Source organism: Mustela erminea, chromosome 2 (assembly GCF_009829155.1).
Source record: "Mustela erminea isolate mMusErm1 chromosome 2, mMusErm1.Pri, whole genome shotgun sequence".
NCBI lineage: Eukaryota > Metazoa > Chordata > Mammalia > Carnivora > Mustelidae > Mustela > Mustela erminea.
In genome coordinates this window covers 94,335,622-94,363,591 of record NC_045615.1, presented here as the reverse complement: position 1 = coordinate 94,363,591, position 27,970 = coordinate 94,335,622, and the positions used below count along the sequence as shown (strand labels likewise).

Here is a 27,970-nt window from a genome sequence, read left to right as displayed (position 1 = left end):
AAGCCCCATGATCCACCTTTCGCCATAACAAAAGGACGTTGGCATCCAATCAGGATTGAGGCTGTTGTGGGCGGGTCCGATAAAAGCAACAGCCAATGACAGTACAGGAGCGAAGTTAAGCGTGAGAAAGCCAGTCCAAAGAAAGCCGCTCTTCAGTCTCAGCAGGGGTCGGAGAAATTGCGGTCAGAAAGCCAGTATGGAAAATTCTGACAGCTGTCAGGAAGGAGGTTGGTAAAGCGAAATGCTGGGGGAGAGGTAAATCATTCAAGTTTAAGAAAAGGGCATTTGTGGACATAATAGGTAAAGCCAGTGCAATACCGAGGTACCTCAATTCTAAAAGGAGACTTTTCCAACTTTTCTCACTTCCCAAATCGGAAAGTTCCTAAGTACACCCCTAGTGGATTGTTCCTCTCCTCATCCTTTCCAAACGATTATTAAATCCGTAGTGCACTTGACCATTTAAGGATATTTTAGCATTGAGAAAATACCTTAACAGTACTTTGGTATATAGAGCGTTTGCTCACCTTATCTCATTTTGATTCTCACAGTAACCCACAGAAAACAAATGAAGCTTAAGAGTAAATGCCTTGCTCGAGGTCATACATGCAGTATGAAATGCTGCTGCCAGGCTTTGGGATGTAATGCAATCTGGCTTGATAGCGTTCATTGGTATCTAGCACTTGACACAAAATGGCTTGGGTTTAGTATTTGTAGAGTACGAGGTAGTAATACTATATTGTTTTGGCTTTGGCACATTCTCCTGAGTTGTAGAGGAGAGCCTGTGTCTGCCTGTTTCTTGACTTTTTTCACTTCTGGTTCAGTTTGCTGATCTATTGCCTTAACCCTTTTAAGAAATATGTAAAAAATATTCCACTTAAGTATTAAGAACTATACATTTGGCTGGAACTATGATACATAATTTGAGAAAATTACTAGAATGCAACACAGGACCTAAATAAATGGAAAATAAGAAAGGCCCAGGGTCTATCCAGTAGGAATGTCAGAAAGAGAAACTAGAGAGAATGGTTGTGAGCCGTATCAAAGAATAATAACTAAGAATTGTTCAGGATTGTGGAATATTTGAACGCTCAGATTCAAGAAGCACTTACTCTTGAGCAGGTGTAAAATAAAGAATTCCATATGTGGTGGCGCCTGGGTGACTCAGTGGGTTAAGCCTCTGCCTTCCGCTCAGGTCATGATCTTGGGGTCCTGGGATCCAGCCCGGCATTGGGCTCTCTGCTTGGTGGGGAGCCTGCTTCCCCCTCTCTCTCTCTCTGCCTGCCTCTCTGTCTGCTTGTGACCTTTGTCTGTCGAATAAATAAATAAAATCTTAAAAAAAAAAAAAAGAATTCCATATGTGGACACATCCTGATGAAACTGCAGAACACCAAAGACTAAGAACTATTAAAAGCAACTTTTTTGTTGTTGTTAGAGTGGCTTTTTTTTCTTTTAGTTTTAAATAGAATAAAATATACATAACACAAAAAAATTATCATCTTAACTATCTTAAAGTGTACAGTTCAGTAGTGTTGAGTATATTCACATTGTCATTCAACCAATCTCCATAACACTTTTCATCTCGCAAACCTGAAACTCTATACCCATTAAAAAACAACTCCCCATTTAATCTCCCCTCAGCACCTGGCAACTGCAATACTTTTTGTCTCTACAAAACATGATGGCTTTAGGACCTCATGTAGGTGGTATCTCTTACAATATTTATCTTTTTGTGACTGACTTATTTCACTTAGCAAGACATCCTGATGCCTCATCCATATTGTAGTATGTGTCAGAATTTCCTTCCTTTTTAAGGCTGAATAACATTCCCTTGTATGTATATACCACATTTTATTTATTCATTCATCTGGTGATGGACACTTGGCTTGCTTCCAACCTTTAGCTATTGTGAATGCTACAATGTTAATGTGATGTGTGCAAGTATCTCTTTGAGACCCTGTCTTCAATTCTGTTCAGTGTATATCCAGAGTGGAATTGCTGGATCATATGGTAATTTGATCTATTTTAAAAGCAACTTTTTTTCCCTCTCTCTCTGCCTGCCTCTCTGCCTACCTGTGATCTCTGTCAAATAAATAAATAAATAAAATCTTTTTTTTTTAAAGCAACTTTTTAAAATGCGGTAATGACACAAGAATAGACAAAAAGAAAATTAGAGGGTAACTGTACCTGGAAGTTGGAATACACTAAATGTGTCTGATAAGAAGTAAGTGTTGGGCAGGTTGTGGAAAGGAACTATTCATGACTGCTGAACGTGTAAATCGTACAATTACTTTGTTGTTGCTGTGGGCTTTTGTTTGTTTGTTTTTGAGAGAAAGAGAGAGAGGAGAGGCAGACAGAGAGTGAGAGAGAGAATCCCAAGCAGGCTCCACATCCTGTACCAAACCCAGTGTGGGGGCACTTGATCCCAGGACCCAGAGATCATCATCTGAGTTGAAATCAAGAGTCAGACGCTCAGCCAACTGAACCACCCAGGCACCCTGGTATAATAACTTTGTTAATAGGCTATGGAAAAGACAACTGATGGTGGTTTTAGTTAGATTGGCTATTCACATAAAAAATGAAATTAGATTCTGACCTCCACTGCAAGTAAAACTGAATTCCAAATGAAGTAAATGTTCCCTCTCTCACTATCTCTTGCTGTCTATCTCTCATAAATAAATAAAATCTTAAAAAAAAAACTACTTGAATGAGCAATCATTAAAAATCCTGAAACAGAAGTTGAGAGTATAAGCAATATAATAGAAGCTGCAAATAAGAACCAAATGGAAACTTTGTAACTGAAAAAGAAAATAGCTGAAATATAAAACTATAAAAAATCAGCAGTAGGATGAAGAGGAAAGAGTTGGTGAACTTGAGGAAATCTCAGTAGAAATTATTCAGTCTTAACTACAGGGAGAAGAGTTGGCAAAAACCAATGAACCAACCTCAGGAGTAGAAGACAACAAAAGAGATGCCATTTTGTGTCACCAGAGTCCCGGGAGAAAAGGAAGGAGAGTATAGATGGTTCTGAAAAACACTTGAAGAAATAATGGTTTTCCAATCTTCATAAAAGACAGTTTCATAAGAGAAGGGTATGATGAGGAAAATAATGTCTCAAAGGCTCTGAGGTTGGAGTATAATGAAAAAGACTGTTGAGAAACACTAATCTAGAGCACGAACATCACAAAGAGAACCCATTAGATAACATTTATTTCCTGATGGAAGAAGAATGTACCACCATCTATGAAAGAGTCCTACAAAAAAAAAGGAAAACAAAGTGGAACCTGACCTGATCAAGCCCATTAAGTAGCAGTTTAACAGGAAATACAGAAATACATTAAATCTACCACCTGGACAAAATTAGCAAAATGTGGCTATGGACAAAAAACAACAAGACAAAAACAAAAAGCAAAGCCCCCTTCTTCAACAAAAAGAAAAGAAATTGCACTGGGAGAAAAAAGGAATGGAAAGAACTCTACAGATAAAAGGGCACTTATAATACATATTTTTAAAAACAGACCAAAAACCTGTGATTTATTTTGGATGCTAACACCATTTAGGAGACGCATGAAAGTGATTGCCATCAAGTAGAATATGACTAGAGTATTCATCTTTTTTAAAATTCTGGAATCAAACATACATCACGTAAGACAGACTTTAAAGGAGGTCTTTAGACAAATTATCTCAAAAAATGTAATGTACCAAAGATAAAATTAGAGAGCAATATATCAATCACAAAATGTTGCAAATTTGATAAAACAGTGTTGCTGATAATTGCAAATTTGATAAAAATAGTGTTGCTGATAATTAAGATTTGCCCTTGAAGATAGAAAATCCTTGAAATAACAAAAATGTGACAAAAAAGAACAGTACTCCCAAGTGGATATAAAAAGGGAGTTGAAATTTTAGCAAACCAATCATGAAGTGAACATTCATTAGGCTATACAGTTATTTTTATACAGTGCTCCATATTTGCATTATATTTTTCAATTAAAAATGGTTTAAAAATAATCACAAAAATTCCTTTCTTCTAAGTAAGGCAAACATATACATACAAATAGAAACCACTGAAATTGCACAGAATTTGTACATATTTGCTTGTAAGAAGAACACTTGTTATCTAAGGTATGTGTATATTAATATTATAAAACATCTAAGTAAAGGCATACAATTAAAATACTCTTCATAGAGAATGGGGAACTCCAAATTGAAAATTATTGTTACAAAGCAATGTATCATGTGAGGAAGAAATGATAAATTGTAGAGAACTTCCAAGATCATTTTGATGTTCCAGACTGACAAAGTCTCATCATGAACATGAAACCTAACTTGTCTTAATTAGAGAGTTCTAAACATACTGGGGATATTTTAAAGTGAAATATGCTAAATGGAGGCATTTTGATAACTTTCAAGTGTAACCAGGTGTGTTCCCTGGTACTTTACGCTCATTAGTTTGCAAAATGTGTTTCATCTCATTCCTAAATAAGAACTCACATTTTCCTTTTTACTTATTTTTTTCCCTTGAAAGGTTATTGAATTCACTGGAGAACGAGTGCTGTCCTAAATTTGGTGAGTCAAGAATATACTGTACTTGTTGAAAATTGATTTCAAAACTAGACTTAATAGGATATCATACTGGGGTGCCTGGATGGCTCAGTCGGTTAATCATCTGACTCTTGATTTCGACTCAGGTCATGATCTCAGTGTTGTGGGTCTGAACCCACAGTCGGGCTCTGTGTTCAGAGCGGAATCTGCTAGTCTCTCTCTCTCTTTCTCTTAAATAAATAAATAAAATCTTAAAAATATATGTACCATACTCTGCTATTCGTTAAATTAAGCTGTATACTCTTCTCAAGATTGTAATTTCTTGATAATAACCAATAATTGGCTAATTTGAGGAGAGTTGTTTTCATTCATTGGTTTAATAGAGAAAAAGTAAGAAATTACCAGTGTGTTTTTAGAGTTTCTCTAATGAGAATTCAGAAGGACTTCAGGGTCTTCATGGAATCAAGCTTTGAACTTTATGGCAAAAGTGAAAGTAATTGGGAATGATTATACAGTCTTGATGCTTATTTTTCTTTACACAAAGTAATGGTTTTGCTTATTGGTTTGTTTTAAAGATTTTATTTATTTATTTGACAGAGAGATAGAGAGCACAAATAGGCAGAGCTGCAGGCAGAGGGAGAGGGAAAAGGAAACTCTCCGCCAAGCAGGGGGCCTGATGCTGGGCTCTGAGATCCCAGCACTCTGGGATCAGAACCCAAGCCGAAGTCAGACGCTTAACGTACTGAACCACCCAGGCCCCCCTACACAAAGTAATGTTTAGTCAGTTTCCCAAAGATTGGCGCTCATCTCTCTGGCTGTACAAGATTAGCTTTTAACAATTGTTTCTGACATTTTATTGTCATTGAAAAATATGAACAATACAACTAACCCTAGCTTGCTGATGTCATTGCCTAGAACAAAGCCAAGTTCACTAATAATGTAAATTATAGGGCAACTGGGTGGCTCAGTCATTAAGCCTCTGACTCTTGATCTCAGCTCAGACCTTGATCTCAGGGTCGTGTGTTCAAGCCCCATGTTGGGCTCCATGCTGGGTGTGGCACCTACTTAAAGATAATTTTTTAAAAAGATGTTAATTAAATGGTTAATTTAATGTGGCAATGTTGGTTGTAAATGACTGGCCTGGAGAGCCTGATGTATCAGCATCCCAACAAGCCTTGGTTTGAAGAAGAAGAAACCTGAGTTCCAGCTCTGGCTGGATATTCATCCATTCAATTCTTCATATAGTTACTAGTTGAAAAATTTATTTCAGTGTTCATTTTGAGCTAGATACTGTAGAATATCCAAATATTTGAAAGTGACCATAAGTCTGTGGGGGATGATGCACTTTACTATAGACTCCTGTTTCCTCAAATTAGGGACTGTAATGAAGTTCATCCTGCTTCTCTAATATTACATGAAGTACCACTGAATTTATGGAATAACACTGCCAGTGAATGATAACAACGGTTCCCATATTTAGGCAGCCTGTGATGGTCTGGTTGTGTCTGACCATCGAGCCCTTGGTAACATGCCAGTTGGGTTCTGAAAGCTTTCTTGAGTGACTTATTTTGGGGCCAATCCATTCCAGCTTTTATGACTTGGAGTTTCTGTGATTCTCTGTACAGAAATATACCAATATCAGTCATTTTGGCTGCATGCGTGTTTCACTTAATCTTTATAAAACACTCTCATTTAAAATCAACACTAATCACTGGGCTCTGGGAGCATAAAAGGGATTTGGTTTTAATATGACAAAGTGATTCTTGGAAGGGCACGGGAGTCAGGGTAATAGTGAAACTGATGTTTTTTATGAGAATGCATGTGAGTTGCTGGCAACGCTCTGCAATGCGAGAGCTGGTGGGCTATCAGACTTCTAGTACACAGGCCTAGTTATCAGAGCCTTCCACTCCTCTAGGAACTATTTGCACTAAAAATAACCAACCTGGGAGAGCACCTTTGTCAGACCCTGGGACTTTATATTACTTTCTTCTTTTCTTTTCTTTTAAAGTTTATTTATTTATTTAACAGAGAGAGGGAGGAAGAGAGACAGCACACAAGCATGGGGAGCAGCAGGCAGAGGGTGAGGGAGAAGCAGGCTCCCTGCACCCAATGTGATGTAGGGCTCCATCCCAAGATTCTGGGATCATGATCTGGGCCTAAGACAAGACACTGAACCCACCACGCCACCCAGGCACCCCTGGGATTTTACATTGCTTATAAGCTAACAAGTTAGCCTGTTTCACACTCAGGAATGCTGGAAGGAGACATGAGGTGCCTGCTCTGAATCCAAGGACTCTCTTACATGTAGCTCACTGGCAGCATGAGGTTTGCTTCTGTTCTCCATGTCCCCTGAGCCCCACAGTAGAGTGGCTGGGAGTCCAGCTTGGGGCCTGCACACGCAGTGGGTTATGGTATAGGGAGGAGCACTGTGCTCAGGGAATCTATTGCTTTTACAGGTAGTGGAAGCAAGGAGAGGCATTACCTCAAATCTCAAAGTTGCTCTTGGCAGACACACCCTGAGGAATGGTCTGGGTGAAGAAAGACCCTGTGCTCTTGGCCTACCCCAAGAACATGTCCTGATGCTCAGGACTACCTCTCCCCCTGTACCTCTAACTCGAATAATCTTTAGTTCTGTGACGAATTCCCGTTTTCCTTCCTCCAGCTAACCCAGTTATTTCCGGGAAATACTACAAGATGTCTGTCTCATAAAGTGATGGTGGGAGGCCTAGTAGGCAAAATGGAAGAGAAGCACAGGAGTCTGCATGAAAGAAGCCTCAGTAGGAGAGTCAATGGCACAGTAACAAGTGTGTTTTAAAAATAATTCGCATTTTGTAGCTGTTTTGGAGTCCTACCCTTTCTTTTTCACTGTTTCACCACACTTTGCAACAGTTGGAAGGAAGGACAGACCTCTTGGGAATTTGTTTTAAAATAATGGTTGAAATGAGTAACTTTCCGGATAGTAATACTCATCACAGCAAAAGCACATGAAAGCACCCTCAGTTTGAAGCAGAGTGTGTGTCCAGGCTCCCTTTCTTCTTTTCTAGTGAAGGCAGAAGACAAGAGAAAGCCTGGCTACTCAGGGATGAGTAGTGGCCTCTGTGTCTGGTCTACAGTCTGATGACAACTCATTTAAATCAGTTCAAGTCCCCTTAAAACTGTAGCAGAAATAGGTCCTCAAGTTGTGGAAAGCACCCAGAATGCCTTGTTCCTCATCCTTAGTGAGAGAATTGTGGGTTTTGAGTTTCTTTATGTAGTACAGGCAGCAAATTATAAGAAAATATAATGTAGTTTTCACTTTGGGAGAAAATCGATATGGCCATCTGGAGTTCATCCTTCTTTCAGAAGTTTCTTCAGAGGCGATCTCTCTGGATCTTTAAGTGTCAGGGCATTAATTTTACTTAGAGCATTGTTCCTCCCTTCCAAAGAGTTTTCTGTTGAAGTAAGTTTTAGTATTTTTGTCTAACAAACATCTCTGGCCACAGCCCAACTCAGTATTTTAACATTTCTTGCAAGGATCTCTATGGCTTTGGATTGAATGTAAAAGTGTGCTGTCTCCTCTTAGCATTACCTCATAAAAGCCACTGGCCCTTTTTGTGCTGCAAGGGGCCATCTACAGGAGCAGGAAATATAGTGCTTATCCTAAAGGTCTGTTGGGAAGATGAAATAAAAATACTTGAGGGAAATTTGCCTGGCATGGTGGTCTGTAAGAACAAATTGTATCTAAAACCTCCTATGCCTGATGCCTTAAATTCCTTGAGGGCACCAGTCAATCTTCGTCATTAATGAAGCCCCATTACCAAGCTTGGGGCCTACATGGGTGTCCATAAATGCAGGTTGAATGAGTGAATGAATGAATGAATGTTCTGCCACATTTTCTGTCTTATAAAAAGCAGACATGTCTGTGCTGCATTAGAAGATGATACTCAATTTCCACAATGTCTTTCCACCCAGAGCTCACTTGACTTTCTGTCAAATGACCTCACTGCTCCTTACCCTATCCCAGTGAGAGGGCAGAGAAGCCAAAGAAGTAATTTTCCTTGTGGTTCTAGTCAGGGCTCTTTCCACTTTCAGAACATTAGACACACATGAAACATCACCTATAGTGACAACCAGTGTGACCTCATCACAACATATCCCTCTGACAACTGCCAGGAGATACACAGAATAAGCCTAAAGACACCACGAATGCTATTTGGGGCTTTAAATAAGGAACAGCTTGATTGCATGTATTTGCCTTTGAGATGGCACACTAGTGACCTCTAGTGGCAAAATCGATTTAAGATGTTTTCTATTTCACAACAAAAAATTTTACTTCATTACATCAATCCTATGTTTTCCCTTTGTTTATTAACATTTTCTACTTGTAGAATAACCTGAATTATGCACAGTGATTTATATCTGTTAATATCCAAATATTATTTTCGCATTTCAAAGAATCATAGAACTTTTGAGTTGGAAGAATTCTCAAAGGGATTTATTGGTTTTATTTCATCATGTGCCGAAAATGAGCCCCAGAGAAATAAAATGACTTGCCTGAAGTCTTACCCCAGGAGTGGGACTAAAAGTCTAATGAGTCTAAGGGTCTTTCCGAACTCCGGAAAGCTGCGCCCCCAGCTGACATCTGAGCTCAGCATGAGAGACTCCCAAGCCAGAACAACCCAACTAAGCCCTTCCTGCATCTCTAAGCCACAAAAACAGTGAGCAAAATAAAGTGAATGTTGCATTACAACACAAGTTCTTGGATATATTACGCAGCAATGATTATCAGAGCAAAGAATTTATTTAGGAATTTTTTTGGACTCTATAAAAAATACCCATTGAAAAATACAAAGTGATGTATGCTTCTGAAATACTTATGGAATCTCGGCTGACCTATTAACAGGCAATAATAGCAGCTCTAAGAAATCAAGGAGCTCTTGGTGAAAATGAACGCATATTCTAATTGATAGAAATATAAATTCTCCTTTCATTAAACTTCAGATTTTAAACATGTAAAATTTGAAAATTTGGATCAAAATGAGGACATACGTGTTCTGTGTCTTATAAAAATCTATGAAGTCCTATAAAAGTGAGTCAATGTCAATTGAAAAGTGTATTTTGAGCTCCTAATGTGTTAGTCATTTGAGAGAATATTGAAGTCTCTCAAAGAGTTTATTATCTATTTGTTAAGATACATAGGACCCACACTAGATAGAACAAGCATAAAAGAGGGTGGTGCTAAGTATGATAGAAGTTTGAAGAGAAGAGAGAGCAGTTGGGCTGGGTTAGGAACACACAGAACATTTGGAGAGGCATGTGAAGACACTTTTCTGTCTAGTCTCCCTACTGTAAATTCCCTGAGAGTTGGCAGTGCTTTTGCCACAATTTCTACTATATATCCAATACCTACCACATAAGGGGGTCCAGTATAACGTGCCAAATTAATAGTTGAGTGATACATGTGAGGAGGTAGTAGGTAATAAATTGGATATCAAGAGCTTGAACCAAAGAGAATTAATAGATGAAGGAGTGAATGAATGATTCAGCTGAAGAGGGTATGGAACGCCAAGCAGGAATTTGCTAAGATAAATTCCTAAAGTGACATGTTTTCTAGAAAAATTTGTATAGACGTAGTTTGCAGGAGAAGTTTGGTAGGAAGAGACTTTACAGCAAGAAGAGTACATAATAACAGCAGTAATAGCAAATGGTTATTGAGTTCTATTTGTAAGGTGCTGAATTGAGCACTGAAAATATCTCATTCAATCCTCACCATAATCCTTGAAACTGGATACTATGATTCCATTTATTTTGCACATGAGAAAACTAAGATTCTGAGCGCTAAGTCATATGACAGTTGCAATCATGCAGCGTGAGAAGTAGAGGCAATGGAAATGGAGAAGAGGGAACATTACCAAAAAACCATTTTAAGGACAGTAAAAGCAGAATGTATTGACAGATTAAATTAACTGGGGCAGATAAAGGTGTGGGAAGGGTCAAAGATGAATACGGTTTTCAGCCTCAGGTTCTAGAAAATGATAGTACCTTGGTGCAGCTCTACCCTGAAGATGGGTTCGCTTATAGTTCCTCCAGCCCTTTTTAGCCTAATGTTCTGAGAGAGAATTAAACCCTCCTAAGGTATCCATTGTATGCAATAAATGGTCTCCTTGCATTTAGAAAGGTACTAGTTTTATGGTATCCCTGGAGTGTTGAGAAAGTAGTCCCATATCCTTTTCTGTGTTTCATGGTTCATTTCCTTGTTGAGAAAGGTTGAAATTATTTAGCAGAAGATTTCCTTTGGAAAACTGTAACATTTACTTAGTCTATTTACCCTTGTCCTTTGCTGATCTAGTAAATCACCTCAAAAAACTGTTTAACTTTGACTACGAAAGTACTGGTTCTAAAGTTCTGACTTTGCTAAGTAATTTGCTAGCTCTGAGCTCCCAGATCATTCAATGGCCCAGTCGATTGAATTTAATTGTTTTGCTTTTCTGTTTGTTTTCTCTATAAAGAATTTTCTTGGAAAGAGTTTGTTCTTCCATCAGTAACTCTGCCTTTGTAAAACGATGACCAGAATCTAGACCTTGTCAATCGGTCCCACTGTCCCACTATGTAGACAGTCCAGAATTTCTGGGGCTCTATAGGTACTGAAGCAATGAGTGCTTCCACTTTCCCTCCCTGGGGTTGATGCCCTTTCCCTGCTTTGTAATCCACGGAGGCTGGGGAGCGCTTACCTCATGGTGACCTTTCACTGGGGAGTCCTGGGCATTGAGCAGAACATCTGCAGAATCCTTGAGGTCATTCACTAGGCTGATGAAGTAAAGTTTCTACAGCCTCCCACCCATAAGTCATTCACCTTTTATGTCTTTTTTTTTTTTTTGAAGATTTTAAGTGATCTCTACACCCAGTGTGACTCGAACTCAAAACCCTGAGATCAAGAGAGAGTTGAATTCTCTACCAACTGAGCCAGCCAGATGCCCCTATGTCTTTAACTATTTAAACTTAATGAAATTCTCTGAGAGGGATTACTAGGACTGAGGTGGTGACAGAAAAAGAAAAATAACTGCTCTTTCAGGTAGAACTATAATAAATTATAGGTGGACTTTAGCTAACTACAATACACAGTTCATATTTTGAGCTTATTTTTTGCATATTAGCAGTGAGAATTTTAAAAAATTCAAAAATAATTTGCTTAGTCAGGAATATTAATTATGGGGAATTTTCCATTATATACCCACATATTATTACTGTACTTGTACATAGATTTTGGGGGGTACAAAAACCATAAAAGAGCATTGTACCATCTAGTGTCATCTGTAATAATAGATCCCATTCATTCATCTTTCACTAGGTGCCACATGCTTTCACAAGAACTATCTTATTCAGTTCTTGCAAAATTTTTATGAGGTAGACACTTGCTGTCCCCATGCTCTGGATGAAGAAGCCAAAGTTAGAGAGCTTAAATCACTTGCCCTGTGTTACCATGGCCATCTGAGCCTGGATTTAATTCCAGAGACTTCAGCTGCGGAGCTTGGGGACTAATCATTACTCATTGCTGCCTGAAGAAAAGGTATACTCCGTACATGAAAAACAACCAAGAGAAAACAACCAACCCTTAGCAGCATGGGAGCAGTTAAAAACTTAGCAGCAATGATTGCAACTATTGCAAATTATAAGTGCTTAAGCCTAAATTTACCCGAGCCATGGACTTCCTTTCCATGTACTTAAAATAATAAAACTGAAACTTTTCAAAAATGATTATTCAACTCAGATGAGTCAGATATTGCTTTATCTCCAAACCCTTAAGTCAACAACCGATAGGGAGCGTGGTCAATGCCGGAAGGAAAGGTGTGACAGGCCATGAGAGCAAGATGGAGAACAAACGGAGGACATAGAACCTCTTAGAGGTGTGAGAGAGAAGATGGGGTAGAGGATAGAACAAGGCCACACAGGGCAATCAAGAGAGGATGAAAGGCAAGGTAAAGATAAAGAACAGAGTGGATTTAAAAAAAAAATTGTGGAAGGAATGAAAAAAAGGGGGAAAAAAGAGAAGGTATGTAGTATGTGGTACAATGAATTAAAGATACTACTATGGGGGCACCTGGGTGGCTCAGTTGGTTAGGCGTCTGCCTTCTGCTCAGGTCATGATTCTGGCATCCCAGGATTGAGTCCCGAGCCTCATTCAGGCTCCCTGTTCAGTGGGAGTCTGTTTCTCCCTCAGAAACTCCCACCCACTTGTGCTCTCACACAACCTCTCTCTCTCAAATGAATAAATTAAAAAATATTTTTAAAAAAAGAGATGCTACTATGAATTGATTTTTCTTAGTGTTGAAAATGAGACCAAATGTGCTGAAGTGTTTTCTTAAAACAAGCGTAGGAGGAAGGTTATGAAAAGTAGTATAACGAAATGACAAAGACAGCTGGCTCTGCCCTGTATCACTCTGACATTTTGTAAAGGCGTTCTATCTGATACATGGAAGTGAAGGTCGTAATCCTAACCTAAATCCTGAATTTGAGACCCATATGAAATACCAGTGTTTGGTTTATAAACATCCCATCTCCCGAGAGAAGTAAAGGTTCCCTTAAAGAAAGTACGGCTAGCACCTTTGGGGATCCCAGGCACAGGATGATAGGAACAAGGGCTGTCTACATCCGGTGGCCATTCTCTTCAGGAGGAGCGCAGCTTGTGGCTCAGACCCGATGTGCCAAAGTTATAGCCTGTACTGAGTGCCTCGTACATCGTAGACTCTATGGAATATTTGTCAAATGGATGAATAACTTAAGAGTATTCAGTTTTTCCTTGCTGGTCATCCTTCCCTATCTCTCTTTTCACATGCTAAGAATTATAACCCAGTCAATAAAATTAGGACATCATGAGTCTATTCTGATAAATAAATACATACATACATAGTTTGATGTGAAAATATTTTGTCTCAAAATTATAGAGAAGAAATAAAGTGAATATAAGTGAGAATTTTAATAGCTCAAGGCCATAGGAATAGAATCTATATACACTTAATTAAAACACTGTGTATGAAAGATTTCAAAACACTATGTAACTCTTCCTCTTCTCTTTCTCTAAGGATATAGATAATTATAACCCATGCAGTAAATTAGGAAACCATAAGTTTACTTTGGTGTAGAAAGATATATAAAGAGATAGAGATGTGAAATGGAATATTTTCATTGTCTCAAAATATCTCACTCCAAAATACTGGCTGATGGCTAAAAGAGAAAGGAGTAAGATACCACAATAACCAAAGGATCCAAGTTAATCTCACTAGTAAAAGGGCAAATAGAAATTATGTACCACCTGATAGGATTCAGGGAGAAGGACACAGCGTCACTTCTGTGATATCCTTGCCAAACTTACTGATCTTGAGGAATATTTTATAAAATTACCACCCTGTAATCCTTAAAGGTGCCACGGACATGAGAGTCAAGTAGAGGTTGAGAAATTGTTCCAGATCAAAGGAGACCAAAGCAACATGCTGCCCAAACGCAATTCATGATTCTATTAGGCGATGCTGTCAAGGCAACTGGGGACATGCATGCTCTTGGCAGATGGGCCGATAGGAAGGTACAAACATCATTCTCCTGGTTTTGTTGTCTGTGTGGTGATTATGAAGGAGGAAGTTCTGGTAGGTAGGAAATATACACTGAGCCATCCAGAGATGGCAGAGCAGTGGGCTGGCAACTTGCTCTCAAATAATTCAGGAAAAAAGAATCCTTTTTAAGGTACTTGCAAATTTTCTCGAGTTGAGATTGTTTCCAAGTAAAAAAAAAGCAAGATATGACTGTGCTGAAGGATGCACTTATAATTTCTGTCTCATCTGCCTTGCTCTTCTGTGCCTGCATGTGTCCATCTGTCCTAAACTGAAGTTTGCCCCATTCTGTATGCTCTCTGTCTAAGACATCACTAAAAATGCAAAAGGCGGTTAGTGATGTTTTGATGGATGTCCCTAATCCTAGCCTTGGTAATTCCACAGGCCTCTCAAGATCAGCACTCATGTTAGGATTAATATCTTACTTGCATAGAGTAGGAAAACTCTTCATGTTTATCTTATTTTTAAAGAAGAAATTATTGCATAAGTATAACATGGAAATGTAATAACCTACAATCCCTTCACACTAATAAATACATTTTTCCGAGTTCTCGTCCCCTCCTAGTCCATATATATAAATTACCTTCACGTGGCTGTAATCACAACATAGATACAATTTTATATTCTACCTTTCTTGTCTCAACATATTCCAATATTGTCAGAGAGCCTCTGGGGCGCTTCTTGCCCTCTGATTCTATGATTACATTTTTGAAACACTGACCTCACAATATAACTTGGGGACCACATTTCATTATTCAATAGCTGCAGCATGGGCACCTTATTGCTTCTACTTGGTCGGTATAAGGTGGTTATACTTTCTATCTAGTAACTTCCATTCAGATGCATTGTCATTTCACAAAGGCTTTGAAGTCCCTGAGACCTGGGCTGGAAGCCCAGCTCTGCTTTGTACAAGTCACTAACCCTTTTTGAGCCCCGTTTTTTCAATTTGAAAAGTAGGAATAATATCAATCACATGGTATTTTTGAGGATTAAATAATATGATGAATGTGGAGTTCTTGGCACAGTGCCTGGTATGGATTCAGTTCTCAGTAAATGTTTGTTATCATCATTTATCTAGGAGATACATGACTAGTGAGTAAAAGGTGGGCTTACTCCAAGTACTTTAATTTTGTGACTCTCAGGTATGAGAAATGGTCGGTTATTTTTCAGATGGTATCATGCATCCAAAGAGTTAACTAAGATTTATAAAGAAAGCAACTGATTTTCTAAGCATCACCAGAACTGAGAACCTATAGGAAACCTAGAGTAATAGCTTAATCCTCTTTCTCGAACACCTGCTTTGGTCTTACTTCCTCTCCCATGAAAAAAAGAAAAAAAAAAAGAATTAGTTAAAAAACAAAACAAAACTCTTAAAAGATGTAATTGTTGGAACATGACAGAAATACTACACATATAGTTTGCTTTTTTTTAAGATTTTTTTTAAGATTCATTTGATTGATAGAAATTATAAGTAGTCAGAGAGGCAGGCAGGGGGAGAGGAGGAAGCAGGCTCCCCCCTGAGCAGAGAGCCCAATGGACCCTGAGATCATGACCTGAGGGGAAAGCAGAGGCTTTAACCCACTGAGCCACCCAGGCGCCCCCACAGTTTGCTTTTAAAAAGTGATCAGTTGGCTATGAATTTGCCTAATTCCTTCACAGTCAGATGACTACATACTATGGGAAGAGGATGATGTCCCAACTCACAAAATGGGCCAATAAAGGAGCTACTGTTTGTGTTAATACACATTCTGTAAAAAACAAAAACAAAACAAAACAAAAAACTATTCTTGGAGAAATTCCTTGAAATACAGGCTCTCCCTGGACAATTGTATGCTTTGGGATCACAGTATGTAACAGAGAGACTTTGGCTGAGAAATTTGGTATATTTAGGGGCCAATCGCCACTGTTAACTGTGACTGAATCTCTCAAAATATACATCAATTATACTTTATTTACAGAAATTCGGATTTTTTCCACCATTTTAAAGCAGAAAGAACAGGATCCCTCTGTGTGAGTTGAGGAGCACTATAATAGCACAAAGCCCAAGCTGTCTAAAATTCTAAGATAAAAAAGGATAAGAAACATGGTTGAAAAAAATCTTCTAAATATTTTTATAAGAGAAGCTTTCTGAAGGGTTATCACGACCTTAGAAAAACCCACTAACCTTGCCATGAAGAAGGAAAATGAAAGCAAAATTTCACATGGATGAACAGATAATAGTAGTCTTTTGTCCACTGGGTAAAGGTAGTAAAGATTCTCAGGAGGGATAAAAAAGGAAGAGTGTGTTTTAAAATGCAAGCTTTTTCAAACAGCTCTTGCTAACATCATGCTACCAGACAAGAGAGAACCACGCATGTGCATAGCCAAGTGCTCCGAGCCAAAGTCATTAAGCTGACAATGAGTTGTGTGTGTGGAGAAACAAGGGAACAATGATTAAATGGGGAAGAAAGCCAGTGAGGGCTGAAAAGAAGCGGCTGTTGGCCCCGTGCAACCCGGGAAGGCTGGTGGGGGAAAGACCCAGGTCACTGGAACAGAAAGAAAACTGTTCTCCCGAACCATACATGTGGGCTGCCACCGAGTCCCGTCCGTTTCCAAAGTCAAGGATTGAAAATGAATGCTAATGTCTATCCGTGCAAGCAAAACATGTCTTTCTGGAACAGTTTTCACAGTAACTGGTTCTATGATTGATATACATATTATTTCTAGCAGGGTCGCCTATAGCTTTTGGATCATTGAAAATTCTTACTCTGAGGGAGAGGATTTCGACGGAAGCTGGTTCATCCGGTTTGTCCTATTCTTCTAGAGTTATCCTCTCTCTCTATACACTTCACATTCTCTTTGGAGGCTCAAAGAGAGCCTTGAAAGGGTTGCTTGAGGGAACTCCAAGGGTCTTTAAGGAAACCAGGCTCTGACCCTAAAATTCTGAACAAGTCAGGCAGACAGGAGACCTGTGAGAAGTGTGTCCAAGGCTGATCCAATCCCACTGGAGCCTTGATGAAAAGAAGGTCCCAATGTTGGAAAATAACGAACTCACTCACTACTCCACAGGAAAATGACCAGGGAGAAGTCAGCATCTCACTGGGTCATGAGATCAGGTAAATAAAATTCACTCCTGACGTTTTTAGATCGCCTGTGGATTTGTCTTTAGGAAAAAAAAAAAAAAAAATTAGCACAGTTATGAAGGATTTTGTATAAACATAAAAGATTCTTGCTTCCTTTTTTTGTTGTTAATCTAATGAAGAATTTAAAAAACATTGCTGATACAAGGCAGCTGATGGATGGTTTTGTCTTTTAAAGGAAGAGTCAAAATATTAATACTTCTCCTTTGATGGGAAAATGAGAGAACACTCTAGATTCCTGAAAACATTTAGATATTGCCCTGACACCCTCTTTCTTAAGCTTGTTTATTAGAACTCGTTTTTGCATTATGCTAGCTAATTTATTTCTGTTAAGTGGATTTCCTCTGATTGAAGATTTTTTTGCAGACAGGGCATTTACAATTTCTAGCAATACATCAGTGACCCCAGAGCCGTGCCACTCTCAGAAGCTACTGAAAAGCAGAGTTAATCTCCTTTTTCTCATTGAATCTTTTGCGCTAAGTCCCTAAGGCATTTTGCTGGGCCAGAGGACGTATTCCTAATGCCACCATCCGTATTATCGTCAGCTTACAGGAACAGATATCCCACTCAACTCACGTCATTAACTATACTTACACGGATCCCACATGCCAATTAAGATTTGCTGAAACTTTTCTGCCGTTGCTGGTGCAGTGAATACCCTTGTTCAGTTCTCTTACGAAACCATTTCTAGCATGCTAGAGATGAGCTTCCTTTGACGTCCCTAAGGATGTCTGACTCTCTTTTAAATTAATATTCATGGCCAAACTTATCAGAGAGGGTACACAGAGATGACGCAGGGAAAGCTTCACTTTTCCTGACCAGCACCCACGCAGACACTTGCCTTGTCCTCGTGTACTTATTAACGATTTCTCCCCTCCTGGACTCTTCATCCACACACTATCCTCCCAAGAGGTCCAGCGTAACTGGCAAAGCCATTACCAGCCGCGCAGCCGGACGCTGCAAACACTGGCTCCATTCACCATCAGAAAAGAAAGGCCGGCTCCCTTTTCAGGGACAGAACTCCTGCTATGGCTCAGTGTGTCTCCCAGCTGGAGAGCCACAAGTCTGTTTCCTTCTTTAGCTGTATTATAATGGAGGCTGAGATGAAAAGGAATACAGGCCCTTGATACCTTTTACTTGGAGTGCTAACTAATGCAGGGCCTCGTGTCTGATCTTCTGCTTGGCTGAGGGGATGGCAGATGGCCTTCTGAAAGCTTTTCAAACCCAGGCTGCTTTCAGCCGGGCATGAGGGGGGTATTGTTACATTTTCCGTATAGTGGTAGGAAGCGGCACGGAATAAAAGCCCACAACAATCGTGCCACTTCTCTGGGAGGCTTATTACAACCTTACAATGAGGGCTAATTGGCCGATGCCAAAAGCAGACGCAAAAGCAGCTTTGAATATTATTCAGGAGAGGTTTTGGAGAGCGGAGTCAGGAAGGAGGCTGAGACATAAAGAAGAAGAGTGACGGGAAGAATAGTAGCAGGGAGGGCGTGAGGGCCAGGACGAAGAGGAAATGGAGGAGCTGTATTATTTTTATCAGAGAAAAAAAAAAAACCCATGCTCTTGTTTCCAGTTCATTCCCATCCACCACCTCCTCCTCCTCCCGTAAGCCTCCTTATCAGGAGGATGTCCACGGGCAGTCCTGGCTCACAGAGCAGCGGCCAGAGGATGCTGCCGTTACCATGACAACTGACGTGGCCCAATCTTGGAGCCTTTAAAGAAACTTTTGTGTGAGCTCCTTGAAGTGGGCAGAGGAGGAACTAAAGTGTACTGAACACTCACTGGGTGCCAGGCGAGTTCAAGAAGCTTCTTTTTGTATTTCATTTAATCTTCAAAACAATCCTGAGACCTATTCTTACGATCCCTTGGAATGGGGGAAACTGAGGCTCAGGGATGTCCAGCAACTTGCCTAAGGTCTAACAGACCCAAATCCAGGCATGCCTGATTCCAAAGTTCAAGTCCTTCCCACTGTACCACCCTGAGCCAATTCTTCCAACAGCCAGGTCCTATCTACTACCTGACTTGGGATATAGTAGGTGCTCAGTAAGTGTTTTCTGAAAACAGCACTAAACTGATCCATGAAGGAAAATAGGGAATAAACTCTATAAAGTATAAATAACTTAGGAGACCTGACCCTGGGAGATGGTTTTCAGCTAGGGACGGTTTAACCCTCACCCCAGTACACACATACACTCAGTAGGAATTCTTTGGCAAAAACTGATGTGGGAAACAAAAGCAGAAGAAAAATTATTAAATTTCCTTACTACCTACAGCCCACTGACAAGTCCTCAAAAGAGGCAGAGTGACATTCCTCTAGGGACTCAACTGCTTTGATGTTGCTGCTTTCCTAAGGGCAAAAGGCAATCCTAGCCTGACTCCCTCCCACCCCCCAATTCTTTTATATGTTAAACATATAAAAATTCCTTTAGAAATTTTCTTTATCTCTAAACCACCCCAAGATACGTGTTTGCAATCACCACCCCTCCCCACCCCAGCAAGCATAGGGCCAACCAATATACATCTGAAGGGTCTCATGACTAAAATTTTATTAGAAGGTAATAAATGACCTTTTCCCAACAATAGCTAGCCCCCTCAAGGTCCTGGAAACCTTGCTTGCAAAATCCCTTAGAGACTTACTGTTATCCCTAACCCCCTCCCACTTGAAAGTATGCAGTGGGCCACTCCTCATGACCCCAGTGCAGCTGGGTCTGCCCATGGGTCCTGTCCCTGTGCTTTAATAAAACCACCTTTTTGCACCAAAGATGTCTCAAGAATTCTTTCTTGGTCATTACCTCAAACCCTAACATCTTTCCTACATGAAAAACGTATTGTCTATTTTGTGCCAGACACTGTGCCAGTTTCTGGAAGCACAGACATTTCAAAACCCAGACTTTGTCTCCTAGCAGTTCACCATTTCTCGGGGAGGACACATATACATCAAGTACAAGATGCTGTGAAAAAATGTAAGTAGAGGTAAGCTTGCGGTTCTCAGGAAGGAGAAAGGAAACCTAACTCGGCCTGGGAAGGTCAAAGAAGACCTCCTAGAGGAAACAATGCCTCAGTGGGTTCTTAAAGGATGAGCAGGAATTAGCTAGCAAAAGAAGGGTGAGTGGTATTATTCCAGGCAAAAAGAACAGCATGAACAAACTACAGAGGCATGAAATAATATGTGCCTAGAACACGGTTTCCTACGGAGCCCAAGCCGTGTGGCAGGAAATGGCACTGAAGTGAAAGCTAGAGCCAAGCGGAGGGAAACTCTAAATCCCATGCTAAGAGTCTTGGACTTCATCCAGCAGGGGACGCAACACAGTGATTGTTCTCTGCAGGGAGAGGGAATGATATGGTCAGGGTGGAGGATTGATTTGAAGGGATGAGAAGTGAAATAGGAAGCACAGTTGGGAGGTTGATGCTATGGTTTATGTGGGAGATAAAGAAGGCCTTGTTCGGGGAAGTGGTGGTAGGGATAGAGAAGGCCAGATTTAGCTGAGAAACAGTTTCAAGGTCAAGTGAACAGGCATCAGTGATGGATTGGATTGTGAGCGATGAGAATGGAATGATGACGTATAAATGTCTAGCTTAAGGAACTGGGCAGATGATGGGGCCGTTCATTAAAATTGTGAATCAGGAGTGTGAGCAGGTGTACGGTGGGGGGTGGAGGGAAGATGAGTCCCTTTGACACACCTGGGACATTTCTACTTGCCTAGCGAGCAATTGGATTATGAATCAGAAACTTACAAGAGAGATCAAGGCAGGTGATATAAAGATTTCAAGACCAGAAATCTGAAAATAGTTTTTTCTGCAGTCATATCTGTCTTGCAGAAGCGTTTTGTTTGGACCTCTGTGATAGCGCTTCTAAAATAGAATTAGGTAAAAACCATGGGAAAATCAGGAAGTTGCATACACACAAAAAAATCTTTATTTCTGGTATCTCTTGAAAATTCTGCTTATTTGATTTCTCTTCTTTCATGGCAACAGTCAGCTAGAAGTGGGAGGCAGCTCTGCGTTCTGAGCAGGGCCCAAGCCCTCCATGGAGCCTGAGTCTTCACCTGGCTGGACTCCTGGCTCTGAGGCTCAGCATTGGTTACCATTTTATCAGCATAATTGCTCTGTTGCCTTTCTTACAGTAGAGTTAAGAGCAAAGTAAACTTTTCTTCTTCCTTTATCTCAATCAAAAGTAGTATATGAAATCTAGTCCAAGAGGACTACATGTTTCAAGAAAAATGGTGGTAAGAAATGAAGAATATTCTTATATATTTGATATTCAGACAAAGCTTGCCTTTGAAAGAAAGTTAAGACACCGTCGTGAAACAAATCTTATTTTCTTAGAGGATTTTACTTTTTTATTTGAGAGAGAGATTGTGAGAGAGAGAGATATCATGTGCAGTGGGAGGGGTAGAGGGAGAAGCAGGCTCCCCACTGAGCGGGGAGCCCCATGAGGAGCTCAATCCCAGGCCCTGGGATCAAGACCCGAGTCAAAGGCAGGCACTTAACCGACTGAGCCACCCAGGCACCCTGAAACAAATTTTAGAACGATATCTGCTATATTTAGAAGATGGATGGTGGCTTTCCATTTGTTTGTATCCTCTATGTCTTTCATCAGTGTTTTATAACTGCAGTAGTTAAAATGTCCATTCTACCCAAAGCAATCTACAGATTCAGTGCAATCCCTATCAACATTCTAAGGACATTTAAAAAAATAAAAACAGAAAAAATAATTCTACAATTCATATGAAACCACAGAAGACCCCAAATAGCCAAAACAATCTTGGGGAAAATTAAAAGAACAAAGCTAAAAGCATCATACTTCCTGATTTCAGTGTAATAAAAATGTATTACAAAGCTATAGTAATTAAAACAGTATGGGGGACACCTGGCTTAGTTAGTGAAGCGTCTGCCTTCAGCTCGGGTCATAATCCCAGGGTCCTAGGATCAAGTCCCACACAGGACTCCTTGCTCAGTGGAGAGCCTGCTTCTCCCTCTGTCTGCTGCTCCCCCTGTTTGTGCTCTCTCTCTCTCTGACAAATAAAATAAAAACAGGAGAACAAAAACAACAAAACAGTATGGTACTGGCATAAAGACAGACATAAAAACCAGTGGAACAGAATAGAGAGCCCAGAAATAAAGCCATGTATATATGGTCTCCTGATCTTTAACGAGAGTGCCAACAATATGCAATGGGGAAAGGATAGTCTTTTCAACAAATGGTGTTGGGAAAACTGAACTTCCATGTGCAAAAGGATTTGCATTACACCATACACCATACACAAAATTTGCATTACACCATACACAAAAATCAACTCCAAATGGATTAAAGACTTAAATGTAAGACTAGACACTGTAAAACTTCCAAAGAAGATATAGGGGAAAAGCTTCATGATATTGGATGTGGCAGTAATTTTGTGGATATGGCACCAAAAGCACAGACAACAAAAGCAAAAACAGACAAATGAGACTACATCAAACTAAAAAGCTTCTGCATAGTCAACAATCAATAGAGTAAAAAGGCAACCTATAGAATGGTAGAAGATATTTGCAAATTATATATCTGATAAAGAATGAACTTCCAAAATATATAAGGAATTCCCCCAACTGAGTAACAAAACACACTAATAACCCAATTAAAAGTGGACAAAGGACTTGAATAGACATGTCATCAAAGAAGACATACAAATGGCCAAGAGGCATGTGAAAAGATGCTCAAAGTCACTAATCATCAGGGAAATGCAAATCAAAACCAAAAAGACACTCGTCTTTTTGTTATTTAAAAAAAACAAAAAGACGCGTGTTGGTGAGGATGTGAAGAAAGTGGTACCCTTTCACTCTTTTGGTGGAAATATAAAATTGTACAACTGCTGTGGAAAACAGTATGAAGTTTCCTCAAAAAAGTTAAAAATAGGGGCACCTGTCTGGCTCAGTAAAGCAGGCATCTCTTGATCTCGGGGGTCATAAGTCCGACCCCTCATTGGACATAGAGATTACTTTAAAAAAAAAAAAGTTAAGAAAAATATCGTGTGATCCAGCAATCATACTTGTGGATATTTATCCAAAACAATTGAAATCAGGATCTTGAAGAGATATTAGCCCTTTCCTGTCCATTGCTGCATTATTCACAATAGTCAAGATGTGGGAACAGCCTAAATGTGCACCAGCAGATGAATGGATAAATAAAAAGTATGTGTATATATGCATTGGAGTATCAGTCAGCCTTAAAAAGGAATGAAATCCTGCAATGTGCCACAGCATGAATGAACCTTGTGGACATTATACCAAGTGAAATAAGCCAGTCACAGAAGGACAAATACTGTATGATTCCATTTATGTGAGGCATCTAAAATAGACTCATAGAAGCAAAGTCTTATCACATTAAAATTAAAAAACTAAAAAAAGATACATAATGAAAAACCAAATAAACTGAAAAAAGAGTTGAAATTTCAGTAGCTTTTTTTTTCTTTAAGAAATTGGATGACATAAATGATGCTATAACATGAGTCACTGCCTGACCTGTCGTCGTTTGAATCTGCAGCCTCTTTTGTAGTGTCACTGGTACATAGCATAGGCGTGACGACGGAACAAGGAGGCATGGGAGAGGTCATCCAGAGAGGGTGTCTTTTTTTTTTTTTTTAAAAGATTATTTATTTATTTATTTATTTGACAGAGAGAGATCACAAGTAGGCAGAGAGGCAGGCAGAGAGAGAGGAGGAGGAAGCAGGCTCCCTGCTGAGCAGAGAGCCCGATGCGGGACTCGATCCCAGGACTCTGAGATCATGACCTGAGCCGAAGGCAGCAGCTTAACCCACTGAGCCACCCAGGCGCCCCAGAGAGGGTGTCTTGAGAGAGAAGAAAAGTAGGCCAAGGGCAGGATCTTAGGGAAACGCCTGAGGAAAGGGGTTCCCAAAGGAGCCTGAGAAAGATGAGAGAGGTTGAAGGAAAACCCGGGAAGTGTGATAGCATCAAATCCAGTGGAGCAGAAACATAGGAAGGAAGGAGGGAGGGAGGAAGGGAGGGAGAGAGATCAACATGATCAAATGTCTTTGTTCTGCATTGTGCGTCTCCAGACCAGAAGCTAGGCCAGCCCAGCTACTAGAGCTTAGTCCAGACGTTCCCAGACTACCTTGGTTCACAATGCCCTTGAGTCGAAGTAGTTTTTTCACAGTATTCCAAGGCCAAGAGCAATACTAAACAATTGCATGTATTAAGTATTTAGGTCCAAACATGTTAAGTATTTATGTCCTTAAAACTTCGTAGCCCTTTGAAAAAATACTACACCTAAAAGAAATTTTAACTTCTATTTGTATTTCATTCTTAAACAAAATGACTGACTTATGGGATGTGTGCCCCTGTTGGGCACTGTATAACTTCTCCAACCTTCTCCAACTGGTACCCTCATTAACGGATCTACATCGATTTTTATACAGAACTTGCTTTTTATCATAGCAACTACAGGAAACCCAGCAGGAAAGAGATGTCACTGAAAGAAATGTAGCTCTATCTCCTCGGACATTGTGAACAGTCTCTAGCTAGCTGTTCTCACAATGTCTGAAAGAGGTTGAGATGCCCCATAGAGACCCCTAGGTTTGCTGCAGTGCCTGAGGCACCTTGGCACAGAGTTTGGGAACTGTGGGGTTAGACAATATGAGCTGGTTTAGAGTCATATCATTTAAAACTGTGCTTCTGTGGAGACATTTGGTCTGAAATCCATACAGCTCACCTACAAATGAATTTATGGATATAACTGGTTTCTGACTTGAATAATTACTGCCACTGCTAGTTTTCTTAGCTTTACACTAACTTGGGAAGTAGGATTGCCTAAATAAATCCAAAGTTTAATGCCTTCAGTGCTCTCCCCAAACAAACCTTTCCCCAGAGTTAGCAAATATATTCTCCTTTCTCTTGCCTTCCTCTGATTAGAAAAGAAACAGGATAAAGTGTCAGGGAGGGGTAAAAGGAGACAGTGACTGGGGCTAGCGCAGCCGTGGTGGGACTCTGCTCGAGAGTACTTGAGGCCTGACTGTGTGCTCAAAGACTGTGCATGAGACCGTCCACTACCTAACAGCTCCAAATACCACAGGTGGCTAGCCAGTATGGACCTTGGGCAGGTCACTTAACCTTTCTGGACCTCCACTCTTGATGTGTGTGTGTGTCTGTGCCTATATATGACATGTAGCAATACAAATATTATATATTAAAAGAAAAGTGAGAAATTGGACTCACAGTATCACATCAAATTGATCAAGTTATCTCCAAAAGCCAAAAAAACATGGGCTTCGGTGCATTTCTGTCACAAGTAGATGAACAGTTTCCATTTGCCATCTTGAATTAGTGAAACAGCATCAGTTAGTTCCAGTCCCTCAGCCCACTGCTGGCTACCGTGCTGGACCATCCCATTCCTTATGGCCCTTTGCTGGCCATCATTCTTCCTCCTCTAACCAAGGAGGAGGAGGAGGTCCCGGGTGGGAGCAAGGAGACGCCGGCCCCGCCTCAGCTGCCACCACTCTCACGACCAGCCTGAGAGTTCTGCTCACCCAGCCCCAGCGTACTCAGTGTTCACACCCACTGGCTCAGGCTCGGTGTGCAGTCCACAGAGTCTCTCCCAAAACCACTGTCAGCAGGGGACGGGACACCTGAATTCAACCCCACCCCCGCCCTCGTCCGCTTTTGTGTGGCACTGCCAGTGTGGGAGAGGCCCAAGATGAGACCTGAGAAGTAGGTCTGAGGCGGTGCCAAGGGTTGGAGGAGAGAGAGAGAGCGGTTTCATCGAGTGTCGTTTCCCAGCCCCAGCCCACGCTACCAACCAGAAAGAATCCCGGACGGGGGGGAGGATTTGAGAGCAAGCTCTCTAGAGGAATCGCACCCGCCCACAGCCTCCGCGGCTCCTCACTCATGGTACCATCTAGAAGCTAAGAAACAGGTTTCCCATGGTCTTTGTTTCCTTCACTGCCTTCTGCAGCCTGTCATTGGCTCAAACGCCCTGGTGGGAGCATGTTTGGGCCAGCGGTGTCCCATTTCTTCCACAGCCCCTGTACCTTGTACCTTTCCTCTCCTCATAAAGGCTGAAAAGGCTCCTCTTTGATTTCCAAAGCCCCCAGCATGTTGATGCGGTGCCAGGAGGGGAAGCTTCGCTCTGGCTGGCTGGCTGGCTGGCTGGCGGTTTGTGCTAATTGTCTGGCTGTACTTTAGAAAGAGGCTTTTTGAATCTGAGCATTTAGGGGGAAAGTGGAGAAGTGTGGCTGTATGAAAGAGCAATTGATGTTAAATATTCATGCTCTGCTCTCTGTTAATCAAAATCACTAACCCCCGTTGCTTGGCTGCTGTCTTGCTGGCTTCTTGCGATGTTGGTGCTAAAGAAACTTGGATACAAAACAATGCCAACAACACGCACACACACACACATACCAAGATGTGGGTGCTTATGGGTCTGAAGTGTTTCCAGTTAAAATTGTGCAATTCAGCATTGTCTGTTTTCTCTGGGATGTTGAATGAGCCATTCCTATCCCTTCCATCAGCACTTTAGAACCACTACCCTCCCCTTTTTGCTTCCCTCGTGTTGAGTTCCCCAAACTTTGTCCTTGCTTAAAAGCAAGGCGTTTTCCAGAATAATTCATATTCTAGTTCATTTTTCAGACATGATAAAATTATTTTCCAAAACAGAGAAGAAATGGACTATAATTGAACAAAATATGGTAATAATATCACGGGTTGTTTCAGTAACAACTTTTTGGTGAAAGAAATAAACATTTTGTGTTTTTGTTTGTTGATTTGTTTTAAAAGAAGATGTGATACAACCATGGAAACTTGCCAAATAATCACTTAATTTAAAAGGAAAAGAAAAATAGCTCCTAAATAAAACTTTGGGTTTTATTTTTGTAACTGTAGTTTGTCAAGTTTTCTATAATGGGTAGTTTTACCATTACAGTAAAAATAAGTTGTATTTGCTAAAAGCTGAACAATTGCTAAACTTCGTGTTTCAGAATTCATCAAGTTCCTCCTTACCTGTGTCATCTGTGAGAGAAATGTTGGTGAAGGTGCTGTCCTCCTCTTCCTCTTTGCTGGACCCGTCCATCTTGTTTGCTTCCCGGCCTGTTAGTGAGAATAATGAGGGCAGGGAAAACGGCTGCTCTCCCTTGTGATCACCCTTGTTGAATCATTAATAAATGAGCATTCACGCAGGTGGTATCTGATCCTTGCACAAGCCACCTTCTTCCTGCTTTCCGCCTGAGAGGTTCTTACCTGAGTCTTGCAGTCCTAACCGGAAATAGTCAAAGACCCAAGTTAAAGTGTTATAAACCTTTACCTGAAGCTGTTGAGTTAGCATGACTGCTGTACCTGGCAAAAGGCCAAACCTTGCTTTCAGTCCAATGACAGTCTGCCAGAGCTGAATTGCCCAGGAACATTGCCCAAAAAAGCACTGCAATGATGTTGGAGGAAGAAATTAAATTGTATTTGCTTAGCATATTTTGGGGACCCCTGCAATAAACTTGTCAAGGATTTTGGTCGGTGACCTAGCAGCATGACTTGGTCACAGAGCCTCAGTTTCCTGTCCTATATGATGATAAATCTTTTGTAAGGATTAAAAGTGAATAGCATGCACTTGTTAAATGTCGGCCACAATAATGACCACAAATGATCAGACATATGCGAGGAAATAAAATTTGCTATGTAGTGAGCTCATGGGTCCCCTCTCCTATTACTGTGTCTATATCTGACCCTATGAAAGTTTATTAAAAT

General features: G+C 40.4%; 1 long non-coding RNA gene across 1 annotated transcript; it reads left to right on the top strand.

The window, feature by feature from the left end:
* The first annotated feature begins 39 nt into the window (after nucleotides 1-39).
* On the top strand, nucleotides 40-27,467 carry LOC116584746. Its single transcript, XR_004283313.1, has 3 exons — nucleotides 40-227; nucleotides 4,526-4,566; nucleotides 27,214-27,467. It is a non-coding gene; the product is annotated as an uncharacterized LOC116584746 (long non-coding RNA).
* Nucleotides 27,468-27,970: the final 503 nt, after the last annotated feature.